The sequence below is a fragment of the Ricinus communis genome, chromosome 2 (genome assembly GCF_019578655.1).
Source record: "Ricinus communis isolate WT05 ecotype wild-type chromosome 2, ASM1957865v1, whole genome shotgun sequence".
Lineage (NCBI taxonomy): Eukaryota > Viridiplantae > Streptophyta > Magnoliopsida > Malpighiales > Euphorbiaceae > Ricinus > Ricinus communis.
The window spans coordinates 17799071-17816081 of record NC_063257.1 but is presented as its reverse complement, the minus strand read 5'-3'; the positions used below and the strand labels follow the sequence as shown (position 1 = coordinate 17816081).

The following is a 17011-nucleotide window of genomic DNA, read 5'->3' as shown; positions in this document are numbered from 1 at the left end:
CACTATTGAATTCATCCAAAGGTAGCAAGTCATTGTCTTTCTTGCCATCTCCAATTATCAAGTCTTCAAAATCTACATTGACTTCAGTAGAGCAATTTGCCTCCTTTACATCATGGATGTTAGTCTTTAATAATGGCTTAGAATCGGCTTTATCTTTAAGATGCTTAAGAAAGCTATTGGTCAACATCTTGAGCTCTTCAAGCTCATGCTTAAATGCTTCAAGACCGATTCTTAAAGATTTGTTCTCCTTGGACAATTCATCAATAAAAACTTGACTTGGTTGTCTATCTAACCTCTTATGTTTAGATTTAGAAGAATAAAAATTTTGTCTGCAGTCTTCATAATGATCATTTCTTTGACCCCACATCTTATCATAAGATTGATAACGAAGATTTCGACATTGTCTAATGAACTCAACTTCATGAAACATTTCTTTTTCTTTTTTTACGTCTAAGGATGAAATAAAGATGAAAATAAAGAACCACAAAGACGTTTGAAGGAAAGAACAAAAGATATGATATGGAATTTGAAGGAAAAGAAAAAAGACAACATAAAATGATAAACAAGAAGGGACAACAAAAATTTATTTAATAAACACAAAGGTGTAAACTTTAAAACACCCTCCAATCATCATCTTAGCAACCACACACCCCAATAACTAATGAGTTATGATCCATATGGAATGCAAGAAACACCCTCCAATCAAGATGATTCCAAAACCCAAGGATCTCCTCAAGTGAAGTTAAGAAAAACTAGTTCCAACAATGAAACTAGCACTTGAATTCAACTCCAAACGCCACAAACCAAGTATGATTTGATAAGTTTTGAATCAAACACAAGATTTTGTTTAGAGAACGCCACAAACTAAAAATAGTTTGATAAGTTCAAAGTTCATGCAAGAACTTAAGCAAAAACACTCACAAAGAGCAAACAAAGATTATCCTTCAAAAATTCTATATTTACAAATAGATCTGGCTTTGATATTTATAGCCAAAACAAGACAAAGAAACCTAAATGGATGTCTTTTGAACTTCCCCACGTTTCTCCCTTTAATTCCCCTTAAAACTCATTAAAAGTGGCTGTTTTTACATTGATGTCACTCATTTTGTAACTCCCAAATGACAACTAATTATGTGCATCTATTTGTAACTCCACACACAATACATATAACTCATACCTAAATTAGATTTGCTACCATTGCCATTGGACAAAGCTAATTTAGAGGGGAAACAAAAAGCTGAATTCATCAAGACTTTGCATGAGAAGGTGCATGCAAACATTGAGAAGAAAACACTCCAATATGAAAAGCAACACAACAAAGGGAGGAAGCAAGTCATTTTTGAACCTGGAGATTGGGTGTGGGTGCACTTGAGGAAGGAAAGATTTCCTAACCAAAGGAAATCAAAGCTTATGCCAAGAGGAGATGGTCCTTTTAGAGTGCTTCAACGCATCAACAACAATGCCTACAAGCTAGAACTTCCAAGTGAGTATGGCAATGTTAGTGCTACTTTCAATGTTAGTGACTTGTCTTTGTTTGATGTAGGTGATGAAGATGATGGAGCTGATTTGTGGACAAATCCTTTTGAGGAAAGGGGGAATGATGTGAATCCAAGTTCAAAGCTTAAAGAGATCCAAGATCCATTAATAGTATAAGAAGGCCCAATCACAAGGTCCAAATCCAAGAAGCTTCAACAAGCCATATTGGGTTTAATTAGGGACATTTGGAAAGCCCAAGAACTTCAACCCAATAAGGCATCCATGGAGGCCCAAGGAATAATATTTAACTTATTTTTATGTTAATAAAAATTAGGGTTACATGTAGCCACCATACAAGTTAATGTGGTAATTAATACCAAGTAATGGCTATCAATGTGGGTAGTGGTTATTAAGAGCCACCATATACAAGTTAATGGGGTAATTAATACCAAGTAATGGCTATTAGTGTGGATAGTGGTTACTAAGGCCATTTAAGAGTAAAAGTAATCCTATGTGTAGGAGTCTATTTTAGTAGTGTGTGCATGGACTTGTACTCTATATAAACAAGTCCTTTTCTCTTTCTTTTAGAGCATGATTGAATTTGATATATGAAATTTTGTTTGAGTTTTATTGTGAGGAATTTTGTCTTTAATTTCTTGCTTGAACTTTGCGACTTATCAAGCTTTATTCTAGCTTGTGGTGTCAAAATCTAAATCTTTGTTTTCTTGTTATTTATCAAACTTTCTTGTTTGTGGCATAAGAGGAAATTCAAAGTCTATCTTAGTATCTTTATCCTTGTTGGTAAAGGGGTTAAGTAGCATCCATCTTCTTACTTCAATCTTTGAACGATCCGAATTTATGGATTAAATTGGTAATTTCTAGTTTTCTTCTTTCAACTTATCATAGTATTTTTGCTATTGGGGAGTTAATTGATGAAACCTACAATTCCCATCATTATAGTTCTTCATTCCCTTCTTAGACCATAAACACATCTTTCTATTTATAGAGGTAGGGTTTCAAAGGAAATCCTAGAAAAAGCGATAGATTTTTAAGAAATATTGATAAATATCCAATCTATTTATTTAAGATTTAAATAATTATCGATAAAACGATGATTATCGCCAAGGAAACCTTCTAGAATCTGTATCTAGATATAAAATCATCTAAAAAGAAGGACGTTGGAGTGTCAAAATTCAATCAGTTCTATGTAGAGCCGATTGGCTCTATAAGGAAGTTTAGAACTTTGCAGTCCAGTCCCTTATTTTATAAAAATTACCGTTTTAACTCTTAAAATTAATTTTTTTTCTAACAAATAGGTCCAAATTGATTTCAAAATGGTAATTCCAACTAGATTAATCTTAACTTTAGCCTCAGATTCATCTATCCTTCACCTCCCGAGACTCGAGAAAGCAATAACTCTCATCATAGGATTTTCTATCTTTTCTCGATATCTAGATCTGGAAAACGGGTACTGACAATAGGGCTGGGGTAGCCTTCATGGGATGTTCCTTTCATCCATCAAGAACAAGCTACGGTTTTCATTCTTGCGGAAGATGATCTGGTTATTGACAATATCTATTGGGGGTTGTCTAGCAATGATGAATTCTATATTAAGTCAGCTTATGCCATTGCTACTGGTAATGAAATGAGGCCCATAGATAGATTATGGAAGGTGATTTAGAGAATTGAAGTCCCTCAATGAATTCGTGCTTTTATTTGGAAGGTTTATCATGGTAGAATTATGTTTAATTTTGGGCATTCAAGAAGAGGCTTTTCGTCCAATCCGTGCTGTATTATTTGTCATAGTTGCACAGAGGATCTCAATCATTTGTTTTGGTTTTATCTCAATCATATAATGAGGTTTTTATCTCATAATAAGCTACCTTTAAGGAGTGGTTCAGGTACAATCTTCAATCATAGATTATTGGGGATTCTGAGTTCAATTGGTACATTGTGTTTTGTATCTCGTTCTGGTGGATTTTGGAAATGGAGGAATGAGGCTACCTTTCAAGACACTAGTCATCTGATTTCATTCAAAATCAATTGGCTTAAGAGCTATTTGTTTGAGGTTTAACAAGCTTTTTCAATCAATAGTGTGGCCATGGGGCAGGACTCTAGAAAAGAAACATGGTGAATTGGGTGGTCTCCTCCCCCTTATGGTTAGGTGACCCTTAAATGCAATGGTTGTTGTAAAAGGGATTGTAGGTTTGCTAGAGGAGATGGGTTGTTGCGAGATTGGAAAGGAAATTAGTTGTTTGGTTATACAATGAACATAGGGTCTTATTCTATTATGGAAGCCAAGCTTGGGGCTGTTATTCAAGGCCTTAAGCTGGCGTGGAATGAGGGTTACATGAAGCTTGTTTTGGAGATTGACTCGTTGCTAGTTGCTAATTGGCTGCTGTGAGTACCCCTTTTTCGGATCTAGATATCGAGAAAAATACATAAAATCTTATAATGATAGTTACTGCCTTCTGGGGTCTCGGAAGATGAAGGACAGGCGAATTCGAGGCTAGGGTTGAGAATAATCTAGCTTAAAACCAACTTGGACTTAATTGTCAAGAAAATCAAGTTTGAGGGTCAAAACGGCAGTTTTTACAAATTCAGAGACCTAATTGCATGGTTTTTTAACTTTCTCTACATAGAGCGGATTGGTTTTTTGCATTTTGACGTCGTTTTTCTCGATAATTTTACGTCTATATACAAATTCTAAAAGGTTTTTGACGATAATCATGATTTAAATTTTAAAAATTGAATTGGATATTTATCAATATTATTTTTGAAACTATCGTCTCCCTTAGAGTTTCTTTTTAAACCCTACCTCTATATATAGAAAGAGGTGATTAGGGTTAAGGTTAACTGGAATTTGGCAAAAATGGGAACAACTGCCATTTGGCAACTGATAATGCAAAAGACACTCAGAGAGAGAAAAGGAAAAGAAATGGAGAGAAACACACAGAGAGAAAAGCTAGTGGGAAAATATTGTCGTTCTTGAAAACTCAAGCTAATAAGAAAGAACTGTTTTTGGAAACGTTTTTCTAAATCGACGGAAGTTTTCTCAACACCATATCCAGATTTCTGAATTCCTACTTGGTTTTTGACTCCACTACATCCTCATCGCCTGAGACTCGTAGATCCATCAACTACGGTGAGAACTTGAGGGTTTCTTTAAACATGCATCCATCATGATCCTAAAATTGGTTCTTTCATTTTTTATCTTCTTTTATTATTTTTTTAGAAACATGATTAGGCTTATTATCTTTTCTCTATGCATGTGAAATCCAGCTCTAAGGATGTAAAATACACTAACGAATCTACAGAAAGCCTGTCAGGGACCTTAGAGCCGATCGGTTGTGCAGCCTTCAATCCTAGATTTTTGGCTTTTGATTGATCTTGATGTATTTTGATATTCTGTATTAGTTTTTAGAACTTTTTCCTACACAAATTTAGTTGTAGGCTAGATTGTAATTATTAGGTTTATTTTCTACTTTTATTTTGTTTATTTTTGCTTACTATATGGTTATCAAATATGTGTTTATATGATTGATTAATTAAAATGGGCCACACAGACCTAGGGATAAAATTTGATCAAACATGAACATTGTAGTCCAATAAGTTAATCAATATTAACGGGCCTAAACCCTAAAATCTAAGTAGACTTAGTGGTCCTTGGCATGCTTTAGTTAGGATTGGGCTTCATTAGAATTAGGATCACAATGAACAAGCCTTACCATAATAAGTAGTTCATTAGGTCTAAAGGCTGAAAATGAAAAGCATAATATGTAATTGGGCTAGACTAGGTGGGCCACATACATAATTAACTATTAAACTAGGCTAACAACTCCAATATGGGCTAGGGTTGAATAAAACAGGCTAGACATAGATGTATTATGTGTATTATTTTGTTATACATGTGTATAAATTGCTTGCATTTATAGGGAATAATTTGTTAAACAATAAAATTAAATACTAATATACACAAATAAGGAAGTTGGTTTCTGAATCCATCTTTGGATTTGTGGCGTAAGCTTCCTTATGGAATTTGAGAAATGCCACTCATTAATGAAATTGTGCTGGTCTTAGTGATTAGTTAGCGTGTTCCCGATGAGGTTGGAAGCGTTACAGTGTCGTAGTCGCTAAAGACACTTGGGTGCGCGTCCGAAACTGCCGCCCATAGCTGCGTAATTTACAATGTCCTAGGCATTCTTGTGCTAACCTAGTAAATGTGTGTTGTAACCTCATTCTGCAAATTTGGGAGGTCAGGGTTTTCCATGTGTACAAAGGAAGAGAGCGGCGGATCTTTTGGCCAATCTAGCTCTTCAACATTCTAGGGGAATCAATATTCTGACTTTCCTTTTGCTAGAGTTCGCCAGATCGTTTAGGATGATTTAGTTGGTGTGGCTTATCTCAGATGGGTCAAGCCGACTGTTGATTAGTTTTTATTTTTTGTGGGTGTCCCCCTTCCTCTATATTCAAAAAGAATGTAGAGCCAAATCGATAACACAACCATACTTTGGCTACCTAATAAGAACAGTTCACCATACTTTTGAATCTTTATGTAAATCAAGGAGTTCCATTCCTTTCTAATAAACCATAAAATATCTTAATAAATCTCAACTCAATCTCACTTTTCAAAACTCCTCCTTGAGATTTTCTTGGAGATTTGAGATTTTATCATAAAAAACACCTTAATTATGGCAGCTCCTTCTTAATTTTTGGATGCTTTTCCATGAATCCTTCATGAAGCTTTTGCTTGCTCCACTTTAACACCATGGCTCCTCCTCTTTGGTTGCTTTTAACATCAAGAAGTCATCAAGGATAACCCCTCCTTAAGATTTTGGTGCAAATCTTTTCTTCTTCAGTTTTGACGACATTCAGGTCCCTTCAATTTTTGGAGTTTTCAGTTTATAGACATGAGAGTCTACTTCTATTTTTTTAGTTTAAAGACTTGCAGGTTTTCTTCCTTTTGGAAGCCATATAACAGTTTAAGGACATGTTGGTTCCTTCATTAAAGCAGTTTAAAGACTTGCTTTTGGTCTTTCAATTGTGTTTTTATTTGAAAATGCAACCAACATGAAAAATTTTCTTTCGTTTTTGTTCTAAAAAATAGAGTATCATAAACAATCATGATTCTGGTTTCTATCTTTGTTCAAAAAGTAGAGTAACGCAACCCACAACCTAAGCATTTTCTATTTTTTCTTCATTTTGAAGAAAAAGAAACCAAAATATCAAATGTTTAAAAACTGAACCATTTATTTGTTTTGCACTTGCTGAAGTTGTTTTCTTTAATGGAGCAGCTTCATTTGGACAAATAGATTTCAAAAAATAGAAATTTTCCTTTTAAACATAAACAAGCCCCTAAAAGATCATTAGAGCTCTGATACCACTATTGGGTTTATAAAAAAGAAAAAGATGAAGCATGAAATAGCAAATACATAAAGAGAAAATTAAAGCTTAAAAACACAACACTTCATAACATGAAAACATTTTTTTCTATTGTTCTTCATTTTCGTATGCTTTTCTTGCACATACGCAAATTTTATATTCCATGCTCTTTATATAGAGCCAAACTAATAACACAGCCATACTTTGGCTACCTAATAAGTATGGTTCACTATACATTTGATTCTTTAACTTGTTTCCTTAAAACAAGGAGTTCCATGCCTTTTTAATGAACCATAAAACATCTTAACAAATCTCAACTAAATGTCACATCCTAACAAGACCCACGAAGAACTAGCCAAAATATTTTGTCAGGAGTGTGAGAACAAAGAAATAAAAAAATGAGAAAAACGACCATGTCCATCGAGGTGACCAATGTACTATATATTATTTGTCTTACATTACTAATTTACTTTAGGATACCTTTTCTGTTGTAAATGCTAATAAACATACCATGTTCGTTTATAAGAATCAAGAAGCCAATATCAATATTAAAGACCTCATGTAGTTATACCCATTAAAAATCTGTATGGACAATTTGCTCAATGCTCCAATCCACTTAGCAGGGCAGATGTTAGTTCAAAGGCATAGAGATATCCATTTCCCATAGCACGATGCTTGAAGATCAAGATAGTATCAAGCTCATAACCTTTGAACTAGATGCAGACCATCCCGATGGGTACTAATTATTTTCTGTTAATAAATACATTATATATTATCTATATTTCTTCTTTAAATATAGGATATTTCTAAATATATTCTGACAACTACTCCAAGCAGGCATTTGATGAGATTTGAGATGTACTCCAAGGAGGCATCTAACTTATTTTATAATCTTTTCATGCAACACTATATATAACAAATTATGGACATATGGCCTCAGATGCCATGAATGCTGAAGTGCGAATGACTAGGTGATGGATGGAGAATTGGTTTCTACTTATGTTCAATAAGGTACGCATAAAATATAAAAAGAAAAAGAAGCTGTGAATAAGTAATGAGCTGAACTTTAGTCAACAAATCTCTTTGCATTGATATAATAAAATGCTAAACAGTTGTCAGTTATAATCAGCTACGTTCATTGCCATATACAAAGACTTTTGAGTGGCCAGAGAATAACAGAAACAAGTCTTAGATGCCTTTTGTTATGATATATCAATACACATACCAGTCCGTGAAATGAATCTAATTTTATTTTCATCACGAGCTTTGTTTAAGGAACAAGGAGCAATGCCTTTCTTTTTATGAGAGTCATGAATTTCAGGGGTGGGTACATTATTGGTGATCTCCTATCATGTAAGGAAATAAATATATGTCAAAATAATATATTCCATTTGGTTATTAAGTACACTTTTCAATTACGCTTATTGTACTGGTATACAAAAATAAATAATTCCATATATATAACTACCTGCAGATTTATGTACCAATGTTGACAGTAGAACCAAATCACTTCGTCCTAGTTGTGATTCACACACTAATTTAGCTGGTTGAGTTCAAGGATTCATCTGTCACAGGTGTTTTTATAAGCAATAAGATAAAAGCTAATATTAAAGTCCTAGTAACCCCCAAGTTAAATAACTACATGAGTTAATTAAAATGTATTTATTAAGTATTGTATATTGACCTATGCCAAATCCTTCTTGTTCTATTTGTGGTAGATTTATGCGCTAGAAGAATTATATATTGATCAAATTCGAGAAAATATTTTCATCCATTTGACAAATTACAAAATAGGTAAGATCATACAAGGTCTAAGAGAGAAGAACACGTTAGTATTGAAAATAAAGAAAGGCCAGCTTTGTTCTGTGTCTGCACTGTAATTGATTCTTTCTGTGCAAAAAATTTACCTTACTGAATATGGCCTTTCTTATAGACACGATTGTGTTAGCAATAGCAGTTGCTAGTTTTAATGCAAAATATTGTTAGTTTAAACTTTTGCGTAGATATTTTTTGCTAAGATCTTTTGTATATGGTAATGTTTCTTAACTATGACAAATGCTCCAAAAGTTTGTAGAAGTTTAAGAGAAGTTAACAACTTGAGGTGGAGATCAAAATTAGGCAAACAAACTTCCTTAAATTAAGGTGAGTTAGTGAATTATAATATGAATTTTTTGCTGTATAAATACATATGATGATGAAGTGAAAAGTTAGCTTCTTCCAGCATAAAAAATCTCTTTCTTTCCTCTCTAAACTAAGTCCTTAAACATCTAACAAAGTGGTATTAAATCTTTATAATCTTAGTGGGTTGTGTGAGAGATAAAAACAGTAAGGAACTTCATCAGAAAACTTTTCAACACATAAATTTCTTTCCAGAATTTTATGATGGCAACCAACAACAGCACAATCAGTGTATCTTTACAGGTGAAAATTATCATGCTTGGTTAGTAAAAATGCAAGCATACCTCAAAAGGTTGTTGCTATAGGAAGTTGTGGAGACAGAAATGGAAACCAGTTTGCCTGACAATCCCACCTTAAATCAGCTTAGAAATTATGAAGAAAGAGTGGCTAGAAAGTTTAAAGCTCTTAGCACACTTTATGCTACAGTGGATGATACCATTTTCATAAGAATAATAATGGATTGTCAATCTACTAAACAAGTGTGGGATAAGTTGAAAACTAGGTTTCAAGGCAATGAGAAGCCAAAGCAGATGCAGATTTTCAATTTAAGGAAAGTTTGAACTTTTAAGGATGAAGGAGGCAGAGAATGTCAGAGAATATATTAACATAGTTATGAAGGTTATCTATCAAATCATATTATTAGGAAAAGAGTTATCTAAGAAGAGGATTGTGGAAAAGGTGATGATGACTCTTCCTGAGAGATTTGAGTAAAAAATTTCATCTCTGTAAGACACTTAGGATATGACACAACTCACATCGATAGAGCTGGTAAGTGCTCTTCAAGCAGTAGATAAAGGAAGGCATTCAGAGAGGAAGAGAAAGCATCTGAACTCTTACTGCAATTTAGAATAACAACTCACAACCTGGAAACAGCAAAAGAAAGAATTCTCAAGGAAGGAAAGCAAGAAAGGATCAACAAGGATTTAAAGGAAAGAATACAAAAGGAAGATATCTTCCTTGTCCTCATTGTAAGAAGACCAATCATACTGAGAACTCTTGTTGGTATAGGACAGGTGTGCAGTATAATGCCTGCAAGCAATTTGTTCATATTGAGAAGGTGTATCCAGCTAATATAAATCAACAGCCTCAAGCTCAACAAGCTCAAAATACCGAAGGAGCTGAGACACAAGAAGAAAATGTTTTTGTTGCAATAGTAGTAGAAGAATGTAATGCAGCAGCTAAAAGTTCTGATATATGGCTCATAAATAGTGGTTGCACTCACCATATGACCTCAAATCAATAGGGTGGCAAGACAATCAGTAGGGAATATTCCTCCAAAGTCAAGATTGGTGATGGAAGATGGCTAGAAGTGCTTGAAAGAGGAGCTGTTGAGTCATAATAACAAATGTACTTTATGTACTTGAATTGAGTCATAATCTCTTAAGTGTAGGACAGTTGCTGGACAAAGGTTATGCACTTTCCTTCAAAAATAAAAGTTGTGAAATTCTTTACCCAAATGGTGAAGAGCTTTTCTTTGCTAAAATGCATAGTAGAAGCTTTCTTCTTGAAAGGAAGCTCACTCAAGCTCAAGCTTTCACTAGTATGGAAGATGAGTCCTACCTTTGGCATAAGAGGTTTGGACACACAAATTCCTTAAAGCTACTTCAAAATATAGAAATGGTTTTAAACATGTCTAGAGTATATACACTGTCTGGTGTATGTATCATTTGCCAAATGGAGAAGCTTAGTCAAACTCCATTTCCAATAAATCAGGCTTTTAGAGCCACTGATAAATTACAGCTAGTACACACAGATGTTTGTGGCCTTACGAGCATCCTCTTTTATAACAGAGTGCTCACACTATCTAAAGCAAAAGATTTACTTTCTAAAGAAAAAGTCAGAAGTTTTTCCTATTTCTTATAGATTTAAGGCAATCGTTGAAATTCAGAGTGCTCAGACTATCAAGACCCTAAGATCTAATAATGGCTCATAATATACATCTCTCCAATTTGAAGAATTTCTCCAGTGAGCAGGTGTTCGTCATCAGCTAACTGTCACTTACACCCCTCAAAAAAATGGTTTAAATGAAAGAAAGAACATATCAATCTTAAATATGTCAAGGTGTTTAATGATTGAGGAAGGTCTACCAAAGCAACTCTAGGCAGAGGTAGCTAATACTGCAGTATATCTGCATAATAAATTGCCAAGAAAAGTCCTTGGGGACAAGACACCTTATGAAACTTGGTTTAATGTCAAACCATCAGTTGCTCATCTTAGAGTCTTTGGCAGTATATGTTATGCCTTAATTTTGGAAGCTAAGAGAGACAAGCTATACAAAAGAGCTGAAGTTGGCATCCTAGTTGGCTACAACAGTGCTTGAAAGGGTTATAGAATTTTTAATCCTACAACTCAACAGGTGTTTGTAAGCAGGAGTGTAAAAATTGATGAAGGCAATAGTTGGAACTAGGAAAGGATGAATGCAAGCACGTACAGACAGTCAACAAACCTAGAAGAGATGATTCAAGATCAAATTGTAGAAGAAGAAGATTATACTGTCAGAGGCACTAGAACACTAGAAGACATATAAAAAATGCAATTTAGCCTTGTTAGAACCTGTAGATCCAGATGAAGCTTTGAGAATTCCTGAATGGAAGGCTACCATGGAGGAGGAGCTAAGAATGATAGAGAAAAATGAGACCTGGATACTTGTAGACAAGCCTATTGATAAAGAGGTGAATGGTGTAAAATGGATATTCAAGTTGAAGCTCAATGTAGATGGGACCATTAACAAGCACAAGGCAAGGTTAGTTGTAAAAGGTTATGCACAGTAGAAAGGCATTGATTTTCCAAAAACCTTTGCACCTGTGGCAACGTTTGATACTGTTAGAGTCCTTGCATTAGCAGCTCAGATGAATTTGGAAGTATTCCAACTAGATGTGAAGTTTTATTTCTTAAGTGTGGTGCTTCAAAAGAAAATTTATGTTGCACAACCAAATGGCTTCATTGATGGGAAAGCTCCAAAGAAGGTTTATCTACTAAAGAAGGCCTTATATGGCCTTCAACAAGCACCAAAGGCCTGGTATGCAATAATCAATCATTTCTTGTTGAATTTGTGATTCTCGAAAAGTTACAATGAAGCAACTTTGTACATAAAACATAGTAGTCAAGACATACTCATTTGTCTATTAGAAGCAACTTTGAAGCTGTTATGGTATTGGTGGGCGTGTCGGGAACACGGCCCCATGCTGATGGCAGTGTTACTCTCTTTGGTCGTGCTCCTTAATGCTTCTTTTTCCTGTTGTCAAATGCACCCAACACAGCCAGTTTTGGTGCCCGTGTTGGGAACACGGCTTGCTCTTCAGAACGTGTTAGGAACACGGCCAGTGTTAAAACCAACACGGTCGTGTTTAGCTTCCTCATGCGCGAACTTGACTTGTTTCAGCAACTTTGACGTCCAATTCTGCTCCAATTCTTCCCTTTATCACTCTTTGACTTCTTTTGGACCTAATGCACACAAATAGGTATTGGGGTGAGTGTTGGGACCAATTCACATCCAAATGTACATAAAATCAGCCTTAAAACCCCCATTTAGATGTGTGTATTCTGCGCACATCACTCGTCCTAAAAACTTATCAAGAGCCTATAAGTGCCCTTCCTTTGTTTTGGACTTCCCCATCATGTCATCCATATACACCTCCACCTCCTTATGCATCATGAATTGAAACAAGGTAGTTGCTGCTCTCTGATAAGTTGCTCTCGCGTTCTTCAGTCCAAAAGGCATAACCTTGTAGTAGTACATTCCCCATTTGGTGATAAATGACGTCTTCAACTTGTCCACCACTACCATCATTATCTGATTTTACTCAAAGAATCGATCTGTAAATGAGTACATCGCATTTGAGGCAGCACTGTCGACTATTATATCTATGTGGGGAAGTGGAAAGTCATCCTTAGGACATGCCTTATTCAAGTCCCGGTAATCCATGCACATTCGGACCTTACCATCCTTCTTCGGGACTGGGACAATGTTTGCTAACCATTCAGGGTAGTATACTGTGTCAAGGAAATCGGCCTTTACCTTTTTAGCAACCTCTTCTCGTATTTTTTCTACCCATTCTAACCTCAATCTTCTTATCTTTTGTTTGGCCAACTTGATGTGCGGATGAATCAGAATATGGTGCTCTGTTATTTTCCTATCTAAACCTGGCATGTCATCATATGACCAAGCAAATATAGTTTTTCTTTTTTCTATTATTCTCTCAAATTCTCTCCTCTTCTCAAGAGTTATATCATCAGTTATCAAAATGTTTCGTGGATTTGCATCTATGCCTAAATTAAATGAATCAATTTGTATGGAATTGATGTCAAACATGCACATGTCATGATTATCAAAATGAACACTACCATCAGGAAAAACATCGCACAAGTAAGCAAAATCGTTCATATCATTGATCTTAGAAATGAAAAAAGACATTGTCATCATAAATGTCAAACATTATTATATCATCATAAAAAACATGAACAATATTATCCTCTATAAGAGCAACTAGCTCCTTTTGACTCATTTTCACTAGCAAGGCAATGAACTCTTCCAACTTCAACTTCTCTATCTTGGTGGTGACCTTCTCTCAAACTTCCTTAATACTTAGTTTGACCATCTTGTCGATGATCAGGTTCTTGAAAATCTCGAACCCCGGTACCTCAGTCCCAGCTACAGTGATAGGTTTAGGCTCCAAAGACTAGGACTTGTACTCATGTATGAATATGTTTTTTAGAGTCTTACCATTTTGTTTGCCCTTGTCTTCCTCTTAATAATCACAAAATCAACAGGAAATATGAATTTATCCACCTTAACAAGCACATTCTCTACAATACCCCTAGGATGCTTGATTGACCTATCAGCTAGTTGTATACTTATCCTAGGAGGTTTTGTCTCTCCCAGCCCAAACTTAGCAAATAGGTTTTACGGCATTACATTAATGCTAGCTCCTAAATCAGCTAAAGCATCACTAATAGTTAAGTCATCTATAACACAAGAGATAGTAAAACTCTTTAGATCATGTTTCTTTTCTGGTAACTTGTTCGGGAAAATCACCAAAGATTTCCTCGTTTAGCGTCACAAATACCAAGTCCTCAAACTTCCTTTTGTTGCTAAAGATCTCCTTTAAGAACTTCGCATACCTAGACATCTGTGAAATAGCTCTAATAAAAGGTAAGTTTTTGTGTAGTTGTTTAAATACATCAAGAAATTTACCAAACTGCTACTCGACTTGCGCCTACTTCAACCTAGCAGCTGGTATTCCCTCAATGGAATCTTCTTTGCCTCTTCCTTCTCTAGTTCCTTCGCCTTGTTATCTTTAACCTTTTGGCTTGAATCTACTTGTACATCAACATCATTATTAGAAAAAGGAGAAGAACCAGGAATATACTTACCTGACCGTAAAGTAATTATGTTCACATGCTCTCTCGGGTTGGACTTTGTATTGCTAGGCAAAGTCCCCGGCTGCCTCTCGGCCATCATCTTAGAAATCTAGCCTATTTGATTCCCAAGTTCTGAATGGAGGCCTATTGATTTCTAGGAGCTACGTCTGTCTGCTGAAATCTAGTCTTTGAAATAGACACGAACTTCATCATCAGCTCTTCTAAGTTAGGATTTTTCTCTTGAGTCTGAGGAGACTGAGGTGGGAGAACATATTGTTGCAGCTGCTGATGTAGTCGCTGAAACCCTGGTGGCCCCTGGTTGTTATTATTCCTCCATCCGAAGTTTCGATGATTCTCCATCCTGGATTATAAGTGTTGCTATACGGGTTGTTTTGCTGCCTAGGCTGACTCCCCATATAGTCCACCGATTCATGGTTAGATGAAGAAGAAGTAAACTTACCTCCCGACATACAGTTACTACTGAAATGTGGGCCATCACAAAACTCACAACTTGCTTGAGCTGCTTGGACAGGCATCTGGAGTTGATCAATTTTCTTGGATAATAACTCCACTTAAGCCGCCAAAGCTGCAGTGGCATCCAATTGATGTACACTCCCTTGATGTCCCGTCCTGCTCCTAGTAGTGTGCCACTGGTAATTGTTTGTGGCCATCTCCTCTATCAAGCTTTAGGCTTGCTCTGGTGTCTTGCTGCTCAAAGAACCACCTACAGCTGCATCTACCATCTACTTAGTAGCCCAATTCAAACCATTATAAAAATTTTGTACCTGTAACCAGATTGCTAGTCCATGGTGTGGGCAGCATCGCAGTAAGTCCTTGTACCTCTCCCAGGTGTTATACATCGACTCATCGTCAAACTGCACAAAAGAAGATATGTTATTTCTAAGTTTAGCAGTTTTAGAGGGAGGAAAGTACTCAAACAGAAATTTCTCTACCAAAGAAACCTAAGTAGTGATAATGTTTGGAGGTAGCGACTGTTGATGTGGGTAGAAGTGCATTCTATCCTAGTCCTACTTGACTAAGTATAGGGAAGTAGGGTGTCAGACTCTAGGAAATTCAGAGTGAATTATAGCCTTACTAATTCCTAAATGTATTAAGATGATTAAGCAAATGTAGATAAAATTAAGGATTATAGATTAAGAGAAATAAAACTAAACTAATAAAGCAAGTAAATAAAATACTACAATCAAATAAAAGGCTGCGAATAGAAATACATGTTATGATCATATCATGACTACAAAGATGAAATATTACAAATTCATTAATTGGGAGAGTCGATCTAAGGTACATCAAAGCATACCTCTATGACATTCTATGGTATTCCTAGTAGATAATATACTGGCTCTCGCATTTATACATATACCAAGAAATCATAAAGATTTGTGCCTAATTCTATAGAAATCCCCTTAAGAAGTAGCACCATTCCCATAAATGAGAACGCGCTTTTAATGAAAATGAAATCCCTTACTCTTCCACTATAAAATCGTACTCTCGTCGTAAGTTGTAATTTAGATAGGCGATAAAACATAAGCACAATGGTATTGCAAATAAATCATATATATAGACCTTTTAGTAATACATCATACCTAGGTATAGTGAGATTACGAATAAAGATGTTGTCTACGATTTCAATAATATGTCATACTTATACTAATCTATTTATGTACATAAGAGAAATCAAATTATGAAAATGCTATTCAAATGATACATGGAATCAATAAATAAACCAATGAACAATATAAAAACTAAATGCAAAGAAAGCAAGTCATTAATCATATGGATTAAACACACGGATGAAACAAGAAAACACTCAAGTAATCCTAGAAGTGAAGAAGGACTGAAGAAGATAGAATGATGAATTAATAGGCCTTCATGGCTCCTTAGGAAGTATTTGAAGAATTTTTGTTCTTCTCCTTAGACTTGACAATCTTGAAGATAAAACTAAAACTTAGAAGCTTGTAACAGAAGAAGTATTTTATTAAATATGATATACCTTAAAATAGAATATCCAAGATAATCTCTCTCTTACAAATGAAGTTAGAAGGCCTATTTATAGATAGAAATTCGGATTAGATATCATGCCTCCTTACAAAGAGTAAAACCTATTCTAAAATGTAGTTTTTAGCATTAGTAGTTACTTCCAAGGGTCATAACGTCTTGCAACTTGCATCTTCTAGAGAAAATTTCCGTAAGGGAGTTGTACCCCTTTGAGTCTAGAAGACATAACCTTTTGAATCACCCCTTTTCGATAAGAAATGAAGAATCTACAGCCATTCTACTAAAATACGTTCATAGAGGATCGCAACTGTTCAGCAGCAAATTCCAACTCACTTTAGGCATAGATATATTCCGAAATAGGAAATTCTCTAGAGACATGAATTTCTAGCCTATGTCTTAGCTTTCTAATGCCACTTGAATCAGCTCATTTCGACTTAAAACGAGGACGTTATGTCCGTTTTACCGAACCATATCAAAACTGTTGAACCCGCCTATTCGAGGAGACATGTCCCGGCCCGGGCTCAACAACCTCCACTCTGTCCCGTCTGGAGCACCCTTGTCCCGGCCCATGACAGCCTAAACTTGCCCAATATTGCCT

The 17011-nt window shown here is 35.4% G+C and overlaps 1 non-coding gene across 1 annotated transcript; it reads left to right on the top strand.

Moving 5' to 3' along the window:
* Positions 1–15198: 15198 nt before the first annotated feature.
* On the top strand, positions 15199–15305 carry LOC112536374. The gene has a single exon (XR_003080402.1). It is a non-coding gene; the product is annotated as a small nucleolar RNA R71 (small nucleolar RNA).
* The last annotated feature ends 1706 nt before the right edge of the window (positions 15306–17011 follow it).